This window comes from Euprymna scolopes, chromosome 5 (assembly GCF_053919585.1).
Source record: "Euprymna scolopes isolate OS-2025 chromosome 5, ASM5391958v1, whole genome shotgun sequence".
Lineage (NCBI taxonomy): Eukaryota > Metazoa > Mollusca > Cephalopoda > Sepiida > Sepiolidae > Euprymna > Euprymna scolopes.
The window spans coordinates 64862478-64869906 of NC_136486.1; positions in this window are offsets into that span (position 1 = coordinate 64862478).

Here is a 7429-nt window from a genome sequence, read left to right on the forward strand (position 1 = left end):
CTAATTTTTTTCTCCTTTTATCTAACGATATCATGAACAAAATTGACCCTAAAAAATGAAATTTACTTGCAAATCCCATCTAAAATATAGCAATGTATATTTGCTTCACAAACTGATCTATATCTCCCTGATCTATATTAATGATCTTTCAAATCACATCCTTACATCATTCGTAGACATCTATGCTGATGACACTACTATCTATGGTAGCACATCTAATACCGTAAACGACCAGGTTCTCTCTGATTCTCTCTCCTCTGATCTTGAGCAAGTGGTATAATGGGGAAAGAGGTGGCTTGTTACTTTTAATGCAGCTAAAACCAAGCTTTTATCTTTACATCATCAACGCTCTGATCCCCATCTGGCATCAACGCTCTAATCCCCATCTGGCATCAATTGAAATGAATGGCTCTCGTCTTGAGGAGGCCACGTGTTTTGACAAGCTTCTGGGCTTGACCGTTACTCCTGATCTTAAATGGAGCACACACATTAAATCCGTTGGCAAGGCCGCTGGAGAACTGGTGGGATCGTTCTAACGATCCAGTAGATATCTCACTGCTGACGCAATTCTTTATCTATATAAGAGCCAAGTACGTCCAATGATAGGTAATGTCGCCACATCTGGGCAGGAGCTGCTAGAAAGGACTTATCCTGCTTTGATAGAGTTCAAATAGACTTTGTAGCCTTGTGGGAAATGCCCTTTTCTCTTCCCTGCAACCTCTTTCTCACAGAAGAGATGTTGCGAGTTTGTCTCTGCTTTATCGCTATTTTCATGGCAGGTGCTCGGATGAGCTCCATTCTATGGTCCATCCTCGCCAAAATTTCACAAGAAACACCCGTCTAGCAGAGACCACTATCACTAGTTTTCCCCACTCTTTATCTGTGCCTAAACCTAAGCGTAGATTCCCTGAGCAAAGCTTATTTCTTAGAACTGTACGCCTATGGAATTGTCTTCCGTTTTTCTGCTTTCCATCTGACTACAATATGGTTGTCTTCAAGTCTAACGTAAACAAGTTTTAGATGAGCCGTTCCATATAAGTTAACAAATTTACCGAATCTCCATTACTAACGGTTACTATATTGTCCAATTTCTACTGTACACGCTTTAACCCTTATCCTCGAGTGGCCTCTTGGTCTTGATAAGTGATGATGCCTATGTAAAAAAAAAAGAAAAAACACTGAAAAATGTCATTATGAAAAACGATTTTATTGGCTAAGCGTCGAGACAACCTGCCGATGCCGTTTCAGAATATATCTATGATAACGCGGTTTATATTCTGCATAAGTACCGGAAACTTTACTTCGAATTAATAGAAAGGAGATTAGGAATATTCCAAACGCCGACCATCAGATTAAGAATGTATTCCATGTGTTACCCGAATTTATAAAAGGTCCCTCAAGCAAAGAACCAAAAATGTAAATTTAAGTTCTTGTACTTTCCTAATTCAGCTTCATTTATGTGAAATCCACATTTAGTATGTAAGCTTTAATCTCTTAATATTTCAACTGTAAGTTAATTTAAACTTGAGGTTCAAATAGTTTTTCTCTCGCGTTCAACCCTAACAACGCATATCATTACTGTAGTTACTATTTGGGTGAATACATTGGAAAGATAAACAAGATGTTTATTTACGTGACATTTAAACTTCTGCATATCAGTACAGTCATCGAAGCAGGTAGGAGAAAGGGAATTCCGAAGTCTAAATATTCAGAAGAAAGAACATTAGAGTAGAAAGCTTTCTGGCACTTACAGACCTCAGCAATTAAGGGGTGAGATTTTTGCTAAGCAGTTTTTTCGTCGAGGGGGTGAAAGTGCAGTGCGTTCATCAGGGCACATACTATAAAACTATTTGTAAAACTGGCACAGATGAAGAATTGCGGCGTTAGGACAGGGGTTGGAGCTTAGTTAGTAAAGTTGGACCAACTAGATTGAACACAGTTTTTGGGCCCTGTCAAATGTGAAAAGGTCAGTGGCAGATATACCAGCTTATATGTGGCAAAAATACTTCATGCAAGGGAGACTGGAGGCCTTGTAGAATTTTATGCGCGTATTTGTTTTTGTGTATTGATTTTAGTTTGAATCTATTAAAATAGACCGACATTAATATATGCCTACGTTCTGGCTGCAACTTACCGGCTTATCAAGAATGAAATATTACGTCAACTCGTAAAAAGATATACTATTGAAATACCAACCTGGTACACTGGAAAATGGGATCGATATCTAGGACAGAAAAACGTTAAGGTACTAAACGTAGCAGTACGTTTGTTGTCAGCACAGCTGCAAACGATTTATCAAGTTCTATACAGTTTTGGCATATATATAAACCATTTTACAATAAATTGAAAGAGGAATAAAATCACACAAATTCTCGTGTGCATGTAGCAACTTGGTGTGAAGTTTAAAGAGCGGACTCTTAACTCTGGCTGCAGAGTTGCTATTGTCTAGACTATGGCGGCACCTTTATGTATGAATCTGTATAACGTCTATTTAGCTTCGTTATACTTTCGGGGAAAAAGAATTCCAGCAGAATTCGCTATTATTAAGAACAAAATTTGAAAAGAATGAGCGTAATATTTCTATGTTTTTTTTCAGAAGCTCAGATAAGATAAGCCATCGGTACCGTCGGTTTTAACCTTGATATTGGGGAACAGTTTTACGTCTCAATATAAAGCTCTCTTCAGCCGATCTATCTTATCTGTATATAACCGGAGTTCATGATTTCATAATATGGTAGACCAATCTTTTATACGTGGATTTGGTTATAAATCAAAACAAAAAGAAAGAAACATTAACACTAGGCAATATAAATTAATGTGTAATTGGAGATTGAGCGATAAAAGAGGTCGATTTTTGAACAGTAATGAACGGCACATTGAAAACGTCTGAATCTGTATATATATTGCTATATATTTTTTTGTTTTGATATTCATATAAAAAACACCTTTTTAAAAAAATACATTTTATATATGGGGCGTGGAATTGCATTCATCTGCAAAATATCTAGCTAATTTGCATATTTTTTAACCATTCATTTTAATCAATTCCTTATTAGCTTTTCTTATGGGACTAGCCTGGTTGCCCGGCGTTGCCCGGCTGTTTGGAGGTGTGTGTTGAGCAAAATATAAATAAATAAAATAAAATTGGTAGTAGGCAGGTTCGTTCGAATCCGTACCGCGAATGAGGAAAAGAATGTGAAAAAAAAAACTCTGACATCTTTGCTGTTGCTATTATCGCAAAACCGGAAGTGACGAATGATTAAATTCATGCTAGACAATCTAAAAGAGGGGATGACTTTCGAAAATATCGGCGAAAAAAGCGACTCCTTCCTGTAAAAATGTACCTAATTAAAGGTGAAGGAATGATGTTTTTAGCCAATTTTTCGATATTTGTCGTCCGAAGGTTCGAGTTTCAAAACGATATCGATTTCATGAAAAACCGTCGCCTGTGTCGAAATATTTAGGCAAACATACATACATACATACATATAAGCATGCATATATTTAAACAGACAGGTGAGATTTATATTATAGATAATCAGTTTAGTTAACTATTAGTCTAATTTGTTTCATGCAAATATTCTACATGATTCATACTTGCGTAATATTTGCGTAAAAAGTTTATAGTAAACACAAACCTCTTTCTATAAATATTCATACATATGTATATACATTGATTTTAAAATTTGCGTATCAAAATCCTCTGTCAGTTTTCGGTCTACTGAGATGGAACTTAATATATAGGATAATCGAACCAATGCGAAACTTCATATTTTGGTTTTAGTCAGGAAAAATCAGTGCAAAAGTGTGAAAAAAAAATAGAATTTGCTAGGTTATGTCGAACGAGGGCATTACGAATATGCATGCGTAACGGAATAGCTATTTGTTTATGTTTTAATTTTTAGCCTTGCAGCAAATATGTTTTCATAGATCAGGCATTAACGTTAAAGTAAAAAGTGAATCGTAAGCTAAACGTTTTGGTCTCGATCGGTGGTGGCGCACGTGTAATTTTTTTTAAAAACTTTTAAAATGATTACTATGTATTAGGCACAGTATAATATAATAATAAAGACGAAATCTGCATTAATCAAAATATCATATTTAAGCGTATTTTACTATCGGGAAATGTCGGATAGCTTGCTAGTTTACAATAAAAGATACCAAAGAAACTATTTCTGAGAAGTAGTGTCCGGATAAAACGCGACTCAATCCTTACGTTTACAGATGGAAGGAGGGGGTTATCTCTGCCGCAACTTATATTCTTGCCATTATACATATTTGTGGAGTATTTACTTGAAGGCTTTCAAAGTTATATTATCTCAAAATCGTCTGATGACTTACTATTAAGTAATATACATATTCGATATTTCTTACTAAATATTTCAGAATACATACACACAAGATAATCGGCCTGCAATTCAATATAAGTGTTTGTTTTCAGGTTACGTAATGGCGAATCCAGTGATTTTGAAGAAAATTTTTTGAATAGAATATATATATATAATATATATATATATATATATATATATATATATATATATATATATATATTTTTTTTTTTAAGTCGGTTTCTATTTAACCCATAGTTGGGACCCTAACAGGTACTACCACTCCGGGTCAGAGTGGACCTGGGAGCAATGGCAATTAAAGGGTAGCTTCACACTCCTCAAAGCCCGCAAGCTAAGGCCTCACCATCGGATATAGTTTAAGGTCATATCAAGGACCTCCAGCATTATACCTGCTTGAAAAAATGTAGCTTATGGTACAAGTAACACATTGTTTGGAGTAAGCTCTTATCATGGCTAAAGCATTCGAATGTGTGTTTGTGTTTGCTTGTTGCTGGATATACATATCTTATTTAAAATATTTTCTCTTTAACTATTTTACTTTATTAGTCCTCGACCGAAAGAGCAGGCCACAAAATGTTTTAAATAATAATAATAATAATAGAATAACAATAACAAAGACTTTCGCTGGCGAGAACTACTATTATGGTTATGTGAGAAAATGTGAATGTCTTGCTTTTGAGCGGCGTTTCGCTTAAATCTATTTCTTTCTTATTCTCGTTTTATTGTTTGATCTTTTAGTTATTAAAGGGTTTCGCGTGAGAAGAATGAGGATTTGTATGATGCATTAATTATTTAACATCTATATACTAATTCATTGTTTGTATTTGGATTATTTGATCTAATGTATTAGTCCTCACGCGAAAGAGCAGGACACAAAATGTTTCAAATAATAATGATAATAATAATAATAGAATAATAATAACAAAGACTTTCGCTGGCGAGGACTACTATTGACCGTAACCAGTTATACAGTCTTTTTGAATTTTTCATCTCTATTTTTCTCGTTATGTACTGAATATTTGTTAATGAAACCTATATGAAATATGTTCCTTATTAAATTTTAAACATTTTCTATTCTGAAAGAAGGTAAAAAAATTTAATCTAAAAAAGTTATTTTAAAGTTTTTGTTAAAAAGAGTTCAGATTTTCTCATTATTCAGACTTTTATTTCAAAGAGGGGGTTGCAAAAATGAGTTGTGGTGTGAGGAGAAATACAAACTGAAACAGAGAGAATATTTAAACCTGTAATAATACAAAGAGGGGGTTGCAAAAATGAGTTATGGTGTGAGGAGAAATACTAACTGAAATAGAGAGAAGGAGAGTTTTAAAATAGTAAATAAATACCTTGGATCAAAAAATTACCTAGGATTTATTTTATGTAATGTACATTTTGTTGCAATTAAAAATATTATCTTTCATTTAGCAATTAATGATATAGATATTAAATTTTCAATGCTTTTTTTAAAAGTACAACAGAAGGTACATTACATAAAATATCCAAGGTAATTTGTTGATTCAATTTAAATTAAATTTTTATACCTTACTTTGTAAAATTTATAAAATTGCACTTTGAAGATAAATAAATTTCAAATTGAATCTTGTACCTTTATTTTTAAAGCCTATAGTAAAAATATTTTGTTTAACAATTTTCATGCCTCGGATGAAATGCTGTTCTAACTTGTATTATGTATTTACGAACATGGCTTCTAAGTCTCTGTGGCTCAAGCGTAAGTTTTAGATTTAAGGCATTTTCTAAGGTTTAAATCATCTCATGAAATTGGATCAAAATTAGAATAATGCTTTCGTGATAGATTAAATGTAATCATATCTTGTCTGAAATATTAGTACCGGGACGCCAACGGTAGGAAAAAAACTCTTCTTTAAATGTAATACGTTTTATTCCTTCTTGTATGGATATCTGTTTCATCCTCTATGACTTTTCACCGTGATTAAACCTAAGGAGATTTGAAACGGGATTGCGGTTGAAGCATTAATCCAAGAACCGTGCCAGTAAAAACGAAAGAGATGTGTCGCAATTATACATCTGGTTAATTTTAATTTTTGTATTTAATTAAAGGGATACTTCAATTATGATTCTTATAATTGAATGTGTTAAACTATTAGCGTGGAAATAGTTTTTGCATTAATACTACGTAGGAATCATTCTGATCTTAGACAATGTGCTGTCCCCATAGCACATATATGTATAGAATGTAATCATCTACAGAGACATGTTATATATATATATATATATATATATATATATATATATATATATATATATATATATATATATATAATGCCCCATGTGTATGATATATGTGTCTCTGTTATTGCCAATAATCTGTTACGCTTAGTTGTAAAGTGAACTTTAAATGTCAGAGAAAAAGCAACCTGGTAAACTTGTGAGTTCGGATCGATATATAGAAATAGTCAGATAAAAGATACATAGACACACATACACATAAAGAGTGAGTGAGAGAGAGAGAGAGAGAGAGAGAGAGAGAGGGGGGTTATTTTTTCTTGTTTAATACATTTCATTTTACAGATTGGTTCAACATCTTTTAATACATAAAATTTTGTAGAAATTGCCAACCTTCATCGAACTTATGCAAAAAGGAAAATCAAACAGTTATTTACACGTTTTTTAATAAACATAAATCATGTATACACACATCATAAGATAATCGTTAGTATAAAAGGCCCGTAATCAAAAGAGAGTGTATCTACTGACAATTCATTAATGCAGTTCATACACAATTTCTATATGTATATTTATGCGTGTAAAACAGTAGATTATTAAAATGGCTTATCTGTAACAATCGAGTAAATAATTAATAACTCTGAGCGACATTAATTCTATTTTATTTTTTAAATTTTAATACATAATAATATATGTAGATGGTTTAACATATTTTCAAAAACATATGCAAACGTATCAGCTATTCTAAATAAATCTTTTTTACCAATTAAAGAATTCGTGCACAACCTACACAGAATATATAGTTAATGTAATAGGTACTTAAAACGTTTGACAGGAAAGCTAATATACTTTGAAATTTATGAAACAAAACTGTATAG